Source organism: Neophocaena asiaeorientalis, unplaced genomic scaffold (assembly GCF_003031525.2).
Source record: "Neophocaena asiaeorientalis asiaeorientalis breed wild unplaced genomic scaffold, Neophocaena_asiaeorientalis_V1.1 scaffold114, whole genome shotgun sequence".
NCBI classification, from domain to species: Eukaryota; Metazoa; Chordata; class Mammalia; order Artiodactyla; family Phocoenidae; genus Neophocaena; species Neophocaena asiaeorientalis.
This window is the reverse complement of record NW_020173116.1, coordinates 566070-584188: the sequence shown is the minus strand read 5'-3', so window position 1 is coordinate 584188 and position 18119 is coordinate 566070.

Sequence of the window (18119 nt, the reverse complement as noted above, 5' to 3'; positions counted from 1 at the left end):
AAATATTTCACATACACCTGAGAAAAATGCATATTCTACTATGGCCTGGTTCAATTGGCTTGATGGTGTTATTTTTGTACTTTTGTATTCTTGATTGGTTTCTGTCTACTATGTCTATTACTGATAAATAAGTATTGAAATTATGATTTATAATTGTGGATTTGTCTATTTACATTTCAGTCTATCAGTTGTTGCCTTGTGTATTTTGAAATTTTGTTGGTCAGGGCAGGCACATTTAGGACTGTTATGTCTTTTTAGTAAATTAAAACTTTTATCATTATATAATGATCCTCTTTATCCTTAGCAATTTCTTATGTTCCATCTTTCCATCTGGTATCATTTATGTCTGAAGAATTTTAGGTAGCAATTTTTAAAAATAAGATCTACTGAAAACAGATTCTCTTAGTTTTTCTTTACATGAGATTGCCTATATCTCATCTTCATTTTTGATAGATGTTTTTCTTGATAAAGAATTTAGGCTAACAACTCTTTTCTTTTAGCACTTTAACATTGTTATTCCACTTCTCTTTGTCCTCCATAGGTTCTGGAGTGCAGTCCACATCCATTCAAATTGTTTCCACCCATTGATAATGTGTCATTTTTCTCTTGGTTCTTTCTGAGTATTTTCTTTGCTTTTGTTTATAGCAGTTCAATATGTGTCTTGGTGTGAATGTATTTGGGTTCTCCTGTTTGGGAGTCTATAGACTTTTTGTTTGAATCTATAGATTTATATCTTTTGCTAAATTTTTAAAGTTTTCAACTATTATTTTTTCAAATACTTTTTTATCACCACTTTCTTTCTCCTTTCCTTCTGGGACTCTGATAACACAAATATCAGAACTTTTATGTTTGTCTCATAGGTCTCTCTTCATTTTAATCATCTTTATTTTACCATATGCCTTACTCCGTGAAGGTTTCATATCTATTATTATATTCAGTTCTAAAATTCCCATTTTATCCTTTCTTATATTCTCTTTTTGTTGATAGCTTGAATTTGTTCACTTTTTAAGTGTCCATGACTGTTGGAGCATTTATGTAATAGTTAAACACTTTGTCCTAAAATTCCATTATCTGTGCCATTTTATTGTTGCAGTCAGCTGATTTTCTATTCCCACCTTAGTTGAAATTTCCCTGATTCTTCCTTTGCTGAGCAATTTTGGATTATATCCTGGACACGTTCATTATTATGTTATGGGATACTGGGTTACATCTAAATTCTAAGGAGAATTTTCATTTTTTATAGCAAATTAATTTTAAGACACAAGTTTCAACCACCCTTCTGTGGGTTGTTGTTTGAATGTTAGTTCATCTTTCAAATCCTTTGCATTGTTTTTCAGATCTGTCCTGAGTACACACTGCACCATTCAATGTTCAACCAGGGTCCTTGGTGGTAGTCAGTTACCAAAGTCTTTGTTATTGTGATAAAGAAAATACCCATGCATGTGAAAGTTGGAATGAATCTAGAATTTCATACATAATTTTTTAGGTTTACCTTCTTGAACTCCTTCCTCTGTGTGATCTCCTGAGTACTTTATGCTTCCCTGGGACTCTTTTTTATAGATACAGGAGGACAAAGAAGACAAAAAAAGATAGTTGGAGTGGAGTTGTTGATTGTAGAGAAAGCTCCCCACTCCCAGAGTTTTGGTTCTTGTGGCCCCCCACTCTCTGATATGTTGCCATCACCTGACATTTAATTGAAATCTAGGGTGTGAGAGAACAGAGAGAAATAAAAGGTAGAAGGGAGGATAATTCCACACTGTTGCTGAAAGGCAGGAATTTCTTGCCCAACTCTTTGAATTAGAACTAGAGAAATTCTATTGGATCTCTCTCTGATTGTACCTTGTTGCTCATTTCCAGATTTCTGGCTGCATTCTGATTAAGGGATATTCAAGAAAAATAAATGACAAACTAATTGCTATCTCAAAGATACTTCTGGTATCCTTCTCCAATCTCCTGCTACTACCTAGAGTTCAGAGTTCTAAAATGCTTCTTGGTGGATTGGGATGTATTCACTTGGACAGAATGTATAGAGGATGCTTTTTCTATCTTATCCAGAACTGGAATCAAATAATTTCTGATGATACAAATTTTTAGTCTTTGGCCTCTCAGATTCTGTGTCTTTCTTGTACCCCAAGATATATGACATTTTTCTGCTCCCTCCTGATTTCAGGTGTGCTATTTGAATATCATCTTTTCTGGTTTAAGCCCTATATCTATCAAATCTTCCTTTATAAGAAATGACTTTGAGTTGATATTTGGTCATGGAAATTCCACAATTCTTAGATATTCTTTATCAAATATCATTCTTCAAGTCACTGTGGGAAATAGATGATAATTATGGCCTGCAAAGGGAAAATTATTACTACACTTTTGAATAAGTTTTGAATTCAACCCCAAATTGGAACCCTATCCCTGGGAAGCTGGATTGGATATTGTAAGCTTAAAGAAGCAGAGTTCAGTGCTATTTATCACAGACATCACTCTCATTTTCTTGATTTTCTATAAAATGTGATTTTCTACCAATGTGAGGGCTATCTAGAATTGTTTTTCCCTTGAAGAGTATAGATTTTCTGTCTTCAGAAAGGGGAAGAGATGACTTTACAATGGACACTACTTAAACTAAACTTGGACTTCTTGCTACACAGATAACATAAGCATTAAGAAGGATTTTTTTCCTGTTTCTTGCTTCTTAATTAGATTATTTAGCATCTTTAAGATTTTGAAACTCAATCAATGAAGAAATGAGTGATTCTCCATCTGCATGGAGATAATTTTAAATGCTTGGTTTGCTGAAAAGGATATACAGGAATGGATCTTCAAACAGAATGTTATAGAAAGTAATTTTATTTGAAGACAGTTTTCCATATTCCACTTTTTGTCTAAACAACTGAAAGAATCTTACTTACTTACTTACCCTTACTTACTTAAGGGTTAAAATGTACTGTAATACTTTTTCTTGTAATAAAAGTATTTTGGATGATCCAATAATCACAGAGAAAAGTCAAATTGATTATTGTTTTGGCTGCATGTCACATAATTAAAACTGCTGCAGTCTGCCAGGGGAAAAATGAAGATGCTGTAAGTTCAGAGAAGTTATAGCCTTGAAGAATTTAGAGTCATAAACAGCAGAATTTCAGTTCCAGAAATGTGGAGTTTGGGTTGGACTTTGATTAGAAAGAAGGAAATTGAAATAGTGCAAGACAGTAAAGTTGCACGTCTATTTTTCTAACAAAGTTGAGTGAAATTACAATATTTAAATCACTTTCTTGTATATGAAGAATGCAAATAAATATCACTATTTTGAATTTTTTAAGGCTTTTTTTTATCGTCCCCAACTGCCTTTCTTCCACAGTTAAAGGTAGCAGCTGAATTAGACAGGTGTCCCCTCATGCAAGACATTCTATGAGTCATGAATCAAAATACTGATGACCTTAGTGACTCTCCCCCAGTATTTTTATTTATTTATTTTTTTGGCTGTGTTGGGTCTTCGTTGCTGCACACGGACTTTCTTTAGTTGCAGAGAATGGGGACTTCTCACTGTGGTGGCTTCTCTTTGTTGTGGAGCATGGGCTCTAGGCATGCAGGCTTCAGTAGCTGTGGCATGCAGGCTCAGTAGTTGTGGTTTGCAGGCTCAGCAGTTGTGGTGCACAGGTGAGTTGCTCCACAGCATGTGGGATCTTCCTGGACCAGAGTTCAAACCCATGTCCTCTGCATTGGCAGGCAGATTCTTAACTACTGTGCCACCAGGGAAGTCCCCTCCCCCTGTATTTTTAAAGTGCTGACTCTTGAAGAGGAGTTACTTTCCTACTCAGCAATGGGATAGAGTTTTAATGAATAACATACAGCATTCTCCATGTTTCAATTACATTTGGAGTAGCTGATGCATAAACTCATTATTGACTCAAGATACCTGAGTTTTAAAGGTATTTTTAAATAATGTTTAAATTGTACCTCTTTGATGTCACTACAATTATTTTCAAAGTACCCATATTTTACCTGAATTTCTGCTCTAATTTCTCTCCTTGTATTTCCAAACAGCTGTTCCTTCCTCTTTCAATTGCTCTTGTTTTATAAGTACTACTTATGAGCCAGTGAGAAGTCTACTGAAACCCCCCAAGCTGTAACAAATGTGAAGACAGAATTATAAAACTTGCTTTTATTTGTACACTATTTAGATTCTAATTCCAAAATTAAACATACACACACACAGATTCCTGAAGCTGATTTTCCTCTTTTTTCTCTGATGCATGAGAGACAATGCTTGGTTTCACTGCATACATGTAAACATGCTATTTTGGAAAAAAATAATAAATATATGAATTTACTTTAAATAAACTTAAAAGGTTCATGTGTACATAGACATTTCTCACTTATGAGTGTAAAAAGTAGGCAGTTGACTACATATAATGATTTAAAAGATTATGTTCTTTGTATAGGTCCAGATATACACAACAAAACAATATCTCTTATCTTCTTGAAATTCCATGGTTAAACTGCTCATGGGGGCTTTCAAGTGTTATTAATTTCTAAGATCTCTTATTATATTTATATATTGTTCATACTTTGTCATTCCTAATTGCTGTGTAAAATCAATTTTTAACATTTCATATGTAATACCTTTAATGTTACCTTTATCCCAAGATTTTCAAACTTCCACACACGTTGTTCCCTTCTGATTTCTAGCTATTCAAAACATGTTAAGATATAATTGCCTAGTTTTGAGCACTGTATTTTGTTTCTGAGTCATCAAATTCTTTGGAATTTTCTTTCAATAATGATCATTCTCAGATGTACACATAGCTTAAAGGCAAGAAGAAAAGATTAAGAGAGGTATTCCTTAATAGACTATCTTCCTTGGCCATTGATATTGGCTACTTTCACCTTTTAAATAGTTATTAACTAGTGTGATAATGGAAAACAGTAGTATAAATTCAGAAATACATGAAACTAAGAGATAAAAACAATGAAATTAGGGCATAAGAAAGAAGTGCAAAATTAATAAACAATGATGAAGAGACACTAATGTCAAAATGTAAAGATCTTAGAAACCATTATTCTTTTTTTAAAATAATGACAGGCTGGATGAACTGGAATTCAATGAGTGTCCTTGGATTCATCAGTGAACTGAGGTTGCAGGGCTATCAGCCTCCCCGAAGTCTGGAGAGACATGTGCATGTGGAGAGTCACAGCTGAAATATGCCCATCTGGATCAGAAACTTCTGGAGTCACCAACGATAGAGACACTTAGTAATTTTGATGAGTTGCTGGAAGCTGAGTACGGACATGCGTAAAATTTGGGACTGCAGTCATAGGGAGATCCAAACACTGTCATGAAATTAGTACCAGAAGACTTACCAAGTTCTCACAGTGAAAATTCCAGAAGAATGAACTGATGGTTCTTGCAGGAGGAGGGAAAGAGTGATCAATGTGAAATAATTTCAGAGCCTTCTCTACAGCATAAGGCTACTGTCCTGGAGAAAGTACTTTGTAAGCCTTATCTTAGCTGAGGGAAAACATTTCTCCTCCAGTCTCTTCTAGCCTTTCTGTCTCACCTAACTGGAGAAGAAAACACAGTCAATAGGAGTCTAGTTTTCATGAAAAAAGTTTGGGAATACAGCACCCAAGGAATGGAGTGGGAAGCATGGAGGGGAGAAAAGATGTATCACTGGAGAAACACTTGTGAAGGTAACTCCTCACAGATACAGGTCCATTAAAATATGGAGATTTCATCATAATATAGAATACTTCCCCATCTCTTCGTCTTAACATTCACCAGTAAGGCTGCAGCAAAATGACAGTGGAGTAAATATGGAAAAACTACTAGATACAGGCTCTCTTTGAGAAAGAGTGCTTAAGAAAAACCAAACTAAAGGAGATATTTTTAATTTACACTAGAGAAATTTGAAGCCTTTGGATCCTGCATCCATAGCACATTAAATATTCCTAGACAGATTTACAAAAATCCTCACAACAAAAATCTATTTACCTTAGTTCCTACTACCTAATACATGTTCCCTTTTCAACAGGAAACACAAGGCCATGCAAAAAGGCAAAATAAAACCCAGTCTGAAAAGACAAGGCAATCATAAGAACCAGATTTAGATATGACACAAATCTTAACTCATCAGAAAGGAGATTTAAAATATCTATGATGAATTTGTTAAGGGCTCTAATAGAAAAAGTAGAAAATATGTCAGACTAGGTGAGTAATATTGACAGGGGTAACAAAACTCAAAGAATCAACAGGAAATACTAGAAACCAAGAATACTGTAACAAAATACTGTAACAGAAGAAGCTCTTTAATGGGCTAACAAGGAAAAATAAATTAGTGGGCTTGAGTATATGTCAATATAAATTTCCCAAAATTAAATGCAAAGAGAAAAATTAATTTAAAATATACATAAAATAACACGCAAGAACTGAGGAACAATTTCAAACTATGTAACATGTAATTTTAAGAGCATAAGAGGAAAAAGAGAATGGAACAGAAGAAAAATTTAAAGTATATTAGCCAAGAACTTTCCAAAATGAATGACAGCCATCAAGCCACAGATCCAGGAAGCACAAAGAATAGCAAGAGGGATAAAAACAAACACACATGCATGCATACATACACACAGCCACATATATCACATTTAGACTACGGAAAACCAAAGAAGCAAATATAGAAAGGACTTCGAAGGAAAAACAAAACAAAACAAAAAGACCTTAACTATAGAGGAACAAGTGTAAGAATTATAGCCTACTTATAAAACATATGTATATCCTTCTCAAGTTCATAGAGAAATTCACCAGGAAGACCGTTACCTGAGTCATAGAACACATATTGGAAAAACTTATATCACTAAATGCATGAATTAGAAAAAGAAGCTAAAAAAGTAAGATCTAAGTAAAAAAACTAAAGCTTTCACCTTCAGAATGTAGACAAAGAAAAGCAATTTGAGCTTTAAGCAAGCAAAACAAAACAAAACAACAAAAAAATGCTATGAACTATTCTATGTCCACAAATTTGATAACTGATGAAGTAGACTCATTTCTTGAAAGACAGATACCAAAACTCGCACAAGGAGAAAGAAATGACTTGACCTGGCTTGTATCTATTAAACGCTGGATCAATCATTGATAACCTTTCAAAAAATCAGTAGACCTCAATGGTTTCACTGATGAGTTCTACAAGACATTTAAGGAAAAAATGATACTAATTCTCTACAGTCACTTCAGAACATAGAAGAAGGGGAAATCACTTCCTAGCTCCTTCCATGAAATGAGCATTACACTAAAACTAAAACCACATATAGATATTCTGAAACAGAAAACTAAAGACTAATACCTTTCATGAGACAAAGAGATGTCAATTTTTTTTAAATGTGTAGAATTTTCATTGTCCCTAGTCTCATTTTCCTAATATGTAAATGAATTACTTATAATACTTATATATTAATCCTTGTTAATAATCATATATATAAAAAAGTAATACACATAAATATGCATTATATACTGGAAAATGAAATGTTAAAGTCAGTTCCACTAAAATTAAATACCTGGCTTCCAAGTTGAGCAATTAACACCTATCTTAAAGGGCTAGCAAAAACCCCCAAATCACTGTATTCATCCCCAGTGCATCTCATTGCAATATCATAGAGCAATTGGGGTCAAAGGAATAATCTTGACAGTGGTGACAACATGGACCCACGAGAGAGTCAGCCTGGATATGAAGGTAACTCATTACTTATTAGCTATATAAACTTAGGAAAGTTAATTCATCTTCTTTAGCCTAGTTTTCTCATTTTTAAGTAGAAATAATAACAATAATAATAGTAATAATAAGAGTACCTAAATTATAGAGTTCTTGTGATGATTAAATAAGAGAATTCCTTGAAAGCACTTATGATAGTGCTTGGCTCACAAAATGTAACTCAGTAAAGTTATCTGATATGATTACTATTATTATTAGCATTATGAGAAGCTGGAAAGAAGAAATAAAGCAAACTTGGAATTATCCATTTCTATATTGAGACTCTAGCCTGCTACAAAAGGGGGCAGTCTAAAGTCCAAAACCAGTACAATTCTCTGCTCAGAGAAAATATAATAATGGTATCCTTATGGTCCCAGGCCAGAAGTATCTGTTGCCTGGATAGTTTTAGTAAAGTAGAAACAGTTCACTCATTTATTTATTCAGAAAACTTTAGCATCCACTGTGAAAATAGAGCAAGACTTCAAAAGCTTACCTTTCCTATAGACACCTTTTAACACATTCTGCTAAGTGTCCAAGTAGGTTTATGAACAAAGTTTTCTGAGTCTAGGAGGAGAATGTTACTACGCCCTCCTGGGTAGTGAAAGACAGTTATTCAAAGAGGACATAATTTTGGGAGTGAAAAGAATGAGTAGAATTTTGTCAATTGTAAACATGCTGGAGGAAGTACATCTTAGGCAGATAAAAGCACGTGCAAGGAATGACTAACAAAGTAGCTCACTTATTATATGCTAGGTACTGTTCTAAACTCTTTGTTTCTAAGTTTTGAGTGCAGTGAGGTTTTCATTAAAATTGGAAAGGAGCATGTAAGCTGGACTTGCCCCTAACAGAGAAGAAAAGTCATCTTCAACAGCAGAGCCTCCATATGCACAAAAACTACTTCAGCATTAATGCTAAACTAATATGCAGAAAAATTGCTCTGATTTCACTGAATGTAAACCTTACCTCCAATAATTTGCATTTTTTGTTGCTTCTTTTGTTTTCAATCCAGAACTAACTCATGAGTTTTGACTTTACTACTGGCCCTTTTTAGATTTTAAATATATTACAGATGATTTACTGTTACTAATATTGTAAGTATAAACTTCCATAGTGGCTTCTTCAGGTGTTTATGATTTTAATTTTTCTTATATTTATTTAATCATTCTAATAATGAGCTCTCTTAAGGCTAGATGTGGGAGGCTTAGTTTAGTTAGTTCTCTCTCAGTCTTACTCGGTATCTTTCCAGTTCAACCCAGGTCCAAAAGATATTTAATTCCAGGTCCTACCTTCTCCCTTTCTTCTACCAAAAGTGGCTTCTGTGTTCAGTGGAAGTCAAACAACTTTATGATGACAGGGATAGGATCCATGGTTACTTCTCTGTAGCTATCAGAGCTGATGAACTTGTCTTGTGCTTTGAACTGTGTTATTGGCCCCCTGACAACGAGGCTCCCCTTTCTAACTCAGTCTCCTACTCAACTTCCAGCCACTGGTGATCCTCTGAGCTTTCAATATCACCCTCTATGTCTCTGACTGGAGATTCACTCCAGTGTGCCTTGATCTGTGAAATCTGAAGTGTGTACTCTAAAATTTCTTGGTTCTGGTGGCATTTTGGTGGCCAGACTGTACTCACACCAAACTTGTATTCATGTCCCTCCTATGTACAGGAAGTAAGACTGTCCCACATGCTACTCTGGAGCCTTGAGGAACATATGAAAATGGTCCCTAACTCTTGTTACATCCATGTCTGCTTTGCCATCATTTTTATTGACATTCCCATGCCTCATGCCTAGTTGAGTTGGGGAACAGGGCAGGACTGCTGGTCCTAAAAGTATCAGGAAGGAAGCAGCCTCTCAAATATCTTGCTTTTTGATCAAAATATTAATAGGCTTAGGGAAAGAGTAGAAAAATCCGTATAGACCTTATGTTGAAATATTTAGAAGTTATACATTCTTTTGTGTCCATAGTCTCCTTTCACCCAGTTCTCAAGAGACTGGTGTTTGTGAGAATGCTTACCTCCCAGAGGCTGAGGGAGTCTTGGTCTCAGGAAAGCCCTGAATGGTAGTCTTGGTCTGATGGGACAGGGAAGAACTGGGGCTGAGTCTGGGCTGAGGATTCCAGATCTTCTGAAGGTAGGATGGAAAAATTCTTGATCTCTGTTTCCAAGGAACCAAGCCAAAAAGGGGACTTTCTGCCTTACACCTGAAAGTTATGACACAGGATTTCCAGGTGGTCCTAAGTGTCACCCAAATCTAACAGGGGTGAGAAGGAGCACTGTATTCTGTGGCCTGATGAGCTCAGTCTGCCTAGACACCTACTTCAGTGACTGGAGGCAGCTGCCTTTAAGCCAGAGCAGTGCCTCCCCTGCCCTCTCAGGGCAGAAGCTGTGTTTTTTCTCAACATTCGTGGCCTCCTGCACACATCTCACACTGCTGGAGTCTCAGACTATATCCTCCAAGAAAGTGACAAGTCTTAATTGCACCTCACTGTAAGACTCATTAAGTCACCAAATTTTCAAAAATCTTTTCATAAAACCAGATGGAAAAATAAGATACTTGTGTTTCAGATTTTTGGCTTTTGTTTTATTTGTTTCTTTGTTTTCTTGTTTGTTTGTGATACGTCGGATCTTATAAGGCAATAGTTCTCAACCTGTGATCTGAGGAAAATGAGAGTTGCTGAGAATTTTTTTTGGAGGTTTATGAGGTAAGACTACTTTCAAAATAATGCTAAGATATTATGTGGCTTTTTTTCAGAAATTTTCCAGAGGTCACATGTCATGTGATGACAGCAATCTGGTGGCTAATAGAATGAGTGCTTATGTATCCTTGTGTTTTAGACAAGTCTTAGTTTTAATTTCTAATGTCAACATATATAAGCCACATAGTATAAATCTTTGGGGTTCATAATAGTTTTTTTAAAGGAGAAAAATGTCTCCGAATATCAAACAGATTGAGGATCACTAGTCCAAATCATGTGCCCAGAACAGGCACCTTTGCTCAGATTGGGATGGGACTAATTATTTTCCCAAAGGTTTTGTTATGTACCTAGTCCCTCCTCCCACCAGGCTGTAGCCAGGAGGTTTGTGGATGGCAAACATTCCATTTAATCTCCCGTATGCCCAATTATTCTCTCTCCCATCTAGCAAAGTCCAGGTTTATTCTAAAATTTGATGAGAGATGGTAGTATTGGCAGGAAAAAAGGAATTCCATCATTTGAATTGCTCCTATATTAAAAATCTTCCTCATCTTATATCTGAAACCCTTTTTCTTTTCTTTAAAGACCACAAATTTGATGACTTTATTTACCACTCCCCAACCATGTACTGCCTACATATGGAATTTCCATTATTTTAGTGTCTAAATGGATGGTATGTGGTGTTCAATGGAGCAAAGATTAATAACTTTAAGTTAATAATATGAGAGAGCCACTGGACACAGCTCTAATAATATCTTCTTTACTCACATTTAGAAAATATTTTTGAGTGGGAGGGAGATATGGAGGTACTGCTAACAGTTGGAAAATTGTAGAGGAGTGTTATCCTATAAACATAACCTATTGTTTCTTGTCAAACAAACTTTAAGCCTCTTTTTCTGTTCAGCAAGATTTTCATCCAAGTTGTAAGACAAAAAATATTCAAATAGAAAGTACAGATGCCTGGGAAGCAGGTCAGGGGTCAAGGCCCATTCTTTGCAGATAGTTGCTCTCTGGCCAACAGTGATACAATAGAAACTGAAGGTACCAACAACTCTACTTGCTGTGAGGAGACAGTTTTTTTGAAAAATAAATGTGATAAACCAAGTAAAGTTTCTTTGAACAATAAAGATTGATTCTCAAGCTTTGTATATACCTAGCATTTTTAGGATGGCTTTTAAATTTAGGACATTAAAATCATAATTAAATTCCCTTTGTTGGTTTATAGAGAGTACACATGATTATACATCAAAACTCAGCACACCTTGGACACTTGAAGATTTGTTCCATAACTTTATATATATATTATTTTACAAACCTGTGGGTTTTTAAAAAATATTTGCAGTTTTAGGGCTTCCCTGGTGGCGCAGTGGTTGAGAGCCCGCCTGCCGATGCAGGGGATATGGGTTCGTGCCCCGGTCCGGGAGGATCCCGCATGCCGCGGAGCGGCTGGGCCCGTGAGCCATGGCTGCTGAGCCTGCGCGTCCGGAGTCTGTGCTCCGCAGCGGGAGAGGCCACAGCAGTGAGAGGCCCGCGTACCGAAAAAAAAAAAAAAAAAAAATTTGCAGTTTTAATAACACTGCTCATACTAAGTTGTATATTGTAAGATTATTGTGTTTTCTGGTATTGATACACAGTTCAATATTTCATTATTAATTATAAGCATGTTTTATGAAAGATCCCTTGGAAAATCATGGTTTTATTTATTTTAAGAATTAGTTCTCATTAGTCAAGATTATTCACATTTTAGCACACATAAAATATGACTGTGTCTCATTTCCTCAAACTAAGTCAGTATTAAGTTCCAAAGTTACTGCTAATATGTCTACCAATTTTGATTTTTTAAAAATAGTGAATACATAATGCATTTTAACATCAAAATCTTCCTCTGCTGTTTTTTCCCTCAACTTTCAGTGTCTGCTTTGCCAGTGACTGAAACATGTGCTTGGAGTGCAAATAGGCACTAACTAAAATACAATTTATTTTAACTGAGTTGAATTACTTTCATGTTGGGGTGGTCATACAGTTGAAGTTGCCACTCTCTTTTATCAGGGTTTTTTGTATGTTTTATTGAATTTATGATCCCACAAATTATAAGAATGTTTCACATTTTCTGAATCACTAAGAAATAATAAAGGCTTAAGTTAAACCATGATTCAACACTGTTTAAACATACTTTAGCGTTTTTTATATTTATTAAATGAACATTTTTATAGTTATTTAGGCATAAGTTTCTGAGATATTATTCTTCCCTATAAAATAAGCTCATTTGTACTCATTCAGGGATCTGAATAATTCCCACTATCACAGTTAGATCTAAAGGAAAAAGCTTCACTGGGGAAGCTGGCAAGCTAGAGTTACCTAGAGATGAGAAAATTAGGCCTCTTAATTCTCCTGCTGTCCTACTGAGAGGTGAACCAGAGACACATTACTCTGCTAGATGTGGAGGAGGGTGTTGCCACGTAATGGAGACAACCTGCTCCATCTTATTACTCCCATTTTTCACAGGACAATAGTGAAAAAGGACCCTGTTAATGGGAGCATGAACAGATTACTTCAGGATTAGGCAGTCTGAATTTGGATGTCAGCTCAAATTTTGTCTGGGAAGGCCAGCTGTCCATCATCTGGGAATTTTAGATTCCTTGGTATGTTACCTTGGGAGGAAGAAGCCACCAAAACCATAGGAAGCTTACCATGACTAAAGCTCATCGCATTGGGATAAAAGGGAGCCTCAAATCACCAAAGTGGGCCAGTTTTCCAGAAGAATTTTAGTATTTTCTACTCTTTGCATCATATCTTCTAAGGTGCTAACATCTCAACTCTGTGGGTTTGGGCATTGGCATCTAAAGGTTACAGACAAAAATTAGTATTCAAATTCCATTCTCAGGTGATCCTTAAATGGTTTGTTGACTAATGCATTGATGGGATGCAGTTGTCCTGTCTTGTCACCAGGAATATCAACCAAGCACATGGTGAATATATCAGGGCTGCTTCCTGGCTCTCAGCAATTGTAAGAAGCCATGTATTGTAAGATACAGACCAATTTCAATCATGATAAAATGTGAATAATAGAAGTATTTTAGGATCTTGAAAGTATTTACTCTTCACATACTCTCCTCCTTTTCTCTGCTCAATTCAAAAAGAGAAAAGAAAAAATATACTATAGTCTCATTCATATTCATGTACCAGAGACTTAATGTATTATCAAACCAGAGGCCTACTAAAGTTTGAAAGGAGAAAGTAATATTTTTCTCTAAGAATTATTAATTTTGCTATTTTGAAGTAGTAGAGGACATGAGTATTTTGACTCTCCCTCAAACTTTGAGGGTTTCGATGGGAAAATCTCTCCAGTTGCGAATCTCATGTCTACCTGACTAATTTGCATTTACAAAGTTCCACATTGCCAATAAGAGTGATAATTACCTACTAACATTCTTTCAAACAACCACCATGTGGGTAGCTTATAAGCTAGGTTTCTTCTCAGGTCTCAACATTTAGATAAATCATATTATCTCCATTCCATAGATGAAGACCTAGAGGTTCAAAGAGCTTTATTTCACAAGGACTGAAGCTAGAAAGAGATCAGCTTGGCTTACAACTCATGTCTCTCTGACACTATCATATAATCACAGGTATATGATCTTTTGTTTCTTAATTAACTTTACTGAGAAAGGTTAAAGAATTGCCCATGATCAAGCAAGTAACTGCTGGAGTTAGAATTCCAATCTAGGTTCTCTCATTCCAAAGTGTATGTTTATTTTGCATTTTTCCATCTATTTTAAGCTACCTCTATCTTATGCCTGAATCTGTTCAGTCATCATCCTTACATGGAGAGGCTTTCCCATCTTATGATCTTGAAAGTAATTATGTGACAATTAAATTACTTCTCTTAAGAAGCACATATACTCTCCCATAAAGAAATTCATCAGTTCACCAGTTCTATTCCCCATGCAGTTTTGAGACTGAGAAGCCAAAGAGACCCAAAAGGACCAAGAGTCCTTCATCAGTGAGTGTGGAGTCATTGCTGTGAGAACAAAGAAGAGGGCTGAGGAACCACACAAATCACATGTCTGCTGGACTTGGAATAGGTTCTGTGGATAAGCACAAATTTACAGTTGAGGAAGCTCTAATGTTATGTCACAGTCACGTATATTGTTAAGACCCACAAAGAACACAAATTATGTCATAGTCTCCTTTCACCTGCACTTCCCACACAAATGTTTCATCAAAGTTTTAACGTGTTAACCAGATTTTAAAATACTACACTTTTTGTTAAGATTCTCTTGCTTGAGTCACATCCAGAAAAAAAGAATAATGAATCCAGTAAAATGCTGCTTTGAAAACTAATTTAATTTGAGAGGGTTGGAAGATTTCAGGGGAAGTAGTGGAGCTTGTTAACTAGCTATACCTTTTGTTGTAACTGGCTGTGACAGTCTTAGCCTTCTCATATTTAAGTGAGGCTTTCTGCAATTATTACAATTAGGTGGTCATATTAGGATTTGAAAGAGCTGACTAATATTTTATGACTATAATTTTCTATTTTCTGAGCAAGACTATTCATTGTACACATATTTAAAATGGAAAAAAAATGTAGGGGTTAATAAGATCTTGTCTTGCTTTTGTATGCATAATAATTGGTATTATAATATAAAAGCCTCAGAAATAAGTACATAGGGAGATTAGTCAGTGAGGAGAATAAAGGGGAAATTTTTGCATTTGAATAAAAGCTTATATCACAGAGTACAGCTAAACTTTACCTTCATTCAAATTATTTATTATGTCTCCAAAATGGGTAAGTAATTCTTAAGGAGACATATCACACAACAGGCACCCAAGAACCCAGAAAATTTTCCAGTATAAGTAAGTTCTTAAGAACATCAGACAGGTCAATGGTTGAAAAAGATCACAAGGGAGGGAGAACAGGAGGCAGGCAGAGCACGTGAGAGCTTATGAGTCTTCAGTTCAGAGAGAGATTTACACTAAGCAGAGTTATTTTCAGTAACGAGCTTTTATATTCAATTATATTCTTTTTAAATATAGTGATTATGTAAAGCACATTTATATTAGCTTACTCCAAGCTCTTTAAATCTCCTAAACCTATCTAATACCACTCTTGTCCTTAGACCCACACAAAAAAAACCCAGCATCTGCTCCTACTAAGCAATCATATACCCAGAATCCTACCTCCCTGAATTCAATCCTTTTACTTTTAAATGTATTATATTTAAAACATACAAGAAACATGATAATAGTAACAGATTTTGCCAAATTGTTCACTATTATGGTTAACTAGCCTAACTGCATAAAATTTTCTATTGCTCTACACCCTCACCAATATTTGTTAATGTCAGAGTTTTTTCTCAAAATATTGAATAATAATAAAAAGATGTATCTCTATTTATTTTGCAGTTATTTGATTGCTAACAATATAGAGAAATGTTTTAATGTGTAATTGGGCATTCCAGTTTCTTATGAAGTTAAATGCTTTCTTTATATTTGCCCATATTCTAATGACTTATTTGCTTTTTATCTATTGATTATGAGGCCCTCTTCATATATAGAATTGTATCCTTTATTATTTGTATGTGTCACAAATATATACTCCAAATTTGAGGCCACTTTTCCCTTTTTGTTTAAAGTCAAACATACTGACATTTACTATATACACAAATTTGACTATTTGCGTCCTAATTAAGGCATTCTTCTCTATTTTCTTGTCACAAAGATAAATTATTATATTATTCTTTTTTTTTTATAAAATATATATTTTTTAAATTTAGGAGTTTAATCCAAATGAATTTATTTTTCCAAGTGCTTTAAGTTTGAAATAGTCTTTGTCACAGCTAACCATCCACAGCACCATTTTCTTACATCCTATCCTTTATTTCAGTGATCAGTGAGAACTGATGTATTTGTATCATATTTTATTTTAAATAATACTTCTGTGTGACTGGTACCTATCTATATCCAGACATATATGGGATTCTACTTAAATTATTTGTTTACCACTGCGCCAATACCTCACTTTACTGGTTTCTCTAGCTGATATCAGGTAAGGCAAATTCTCCAGGCTTATTTCCCCTGAGAGCATTCTTGCTACCTTGGAGAGTGTGCTCTTCCATGTAAAATTTAGAATAGGCTATTTAGGCTCCATAAATAATAGTTATAATAATAATATATTTTATTTGATAATAATTATTATACATTTTAGCTATACATTATTTAATAATTATAACATTATAATTATAAACTTTTTGAATACTTTAAACTATGAATTAAGTTGGGAAATTCACAAAATTAGCCTTCTTATATAAGTGTAATGTATTGCTCTGCTTTTTTTTTTTTTAAGCTATGAACATTTTTGTAAGATGTAATCCTAGATATCTTTTTTTTTGGTCATTTAATTGGTACCGATTAAAAAATACTTTCTAACTCAATTATGTATGTGTAAAAAATCACAATTGTCTTTGTTTTTATACTTATCATGTATCCAAATATTACTGCTATATTTTCTTATTACTTTTAATCAGTTGTCTTTAGATTTTCCTAGTTTTTCCTTTGTAGGCAATTAAATCTCCAATGAAATAAAACAAGTTTTTTTCCCTGCTTAAAACCAACAGTATAATAAATAAAATCTATGACTGATATACTTGTATCATATTTCATTTTAAATAACTATTTCTACTATGTTACTACTCAGGAAGTTTTTTTTCTTTTTCTTTTTAATATACATTATCATGTTAAGATAATCTTCTTCTACAACTAATTTTTTTATTATTTATTTAGATCAACTTCTATCAACTTATTTTGTTGACCTAAAATAATAATAGACTGTCATTTATTTCTCCAGCAAAGATAGGTTTACTCAGGATCAGCAGATAATTACAATTTGGGGCTTGCAACCATAGTGAGTCATGTGCAAGTTCCCACACAGCAAGGGAAGGAGAATGTTTATAGAGAGGGGAAAAGGAAGTTGGGAGAGCTAACTTTGTAAATGTAAATGAAGAGTCCATGGCTTTTCATTGACTGATTCCTTTCCAGGGAAGAAGAGGATTCTTTCTTTTTCCTGCAGGGTTCTGCTATTACAGAAAGGCATGTGAGCTTCCCCATCCTTTCTCCCAACTCTATTTAATTGAGGTTTCTGTTTATCAAATTTTTACATTTTCCCCTTTTAATCAAGTTGTTTCTTTGAAAGCTTTGTTGATCAAGAATCAGGCTTAGCAGTTTCAGTGGCTTTTTGTCCCTCAATGACAGGAACTACATTTCCTTGGAGTAGTGTCTCACATTGGAGGGAGAGTGCACAAATTAGAAACATAGTGAGGTCATATGCAAGTAACAAGAAGGAGTAGGGAGGAGAATTCTCAGGTACTTTTAATCTGAAGTCCATATGTTATCAAGATCACATACACTGGAGATCATCTGAAGCTTTATGTCATCATCAAAGGTTTGGAGAACTGTCAATAGGTTTGGTCTGGATATCTTAGGAAAGTTGTCTCATCAGATGTCTTCTGCTTTAACTCCAGGAAAGCTTTACTTTTGGATCACCAGATGATGTTCAGGTCCAGTCAGAATTTGGTGCTTGTTTTAGGAATGTCATGTGAATCCAAGCGTCCATTCCCTAGAGTTTTGGTGGCAGAAGATTTGGTTAGCAGTACTTAATAGGGGTCTTTCCAGAGAAGTTAAACAGAGTTCTTC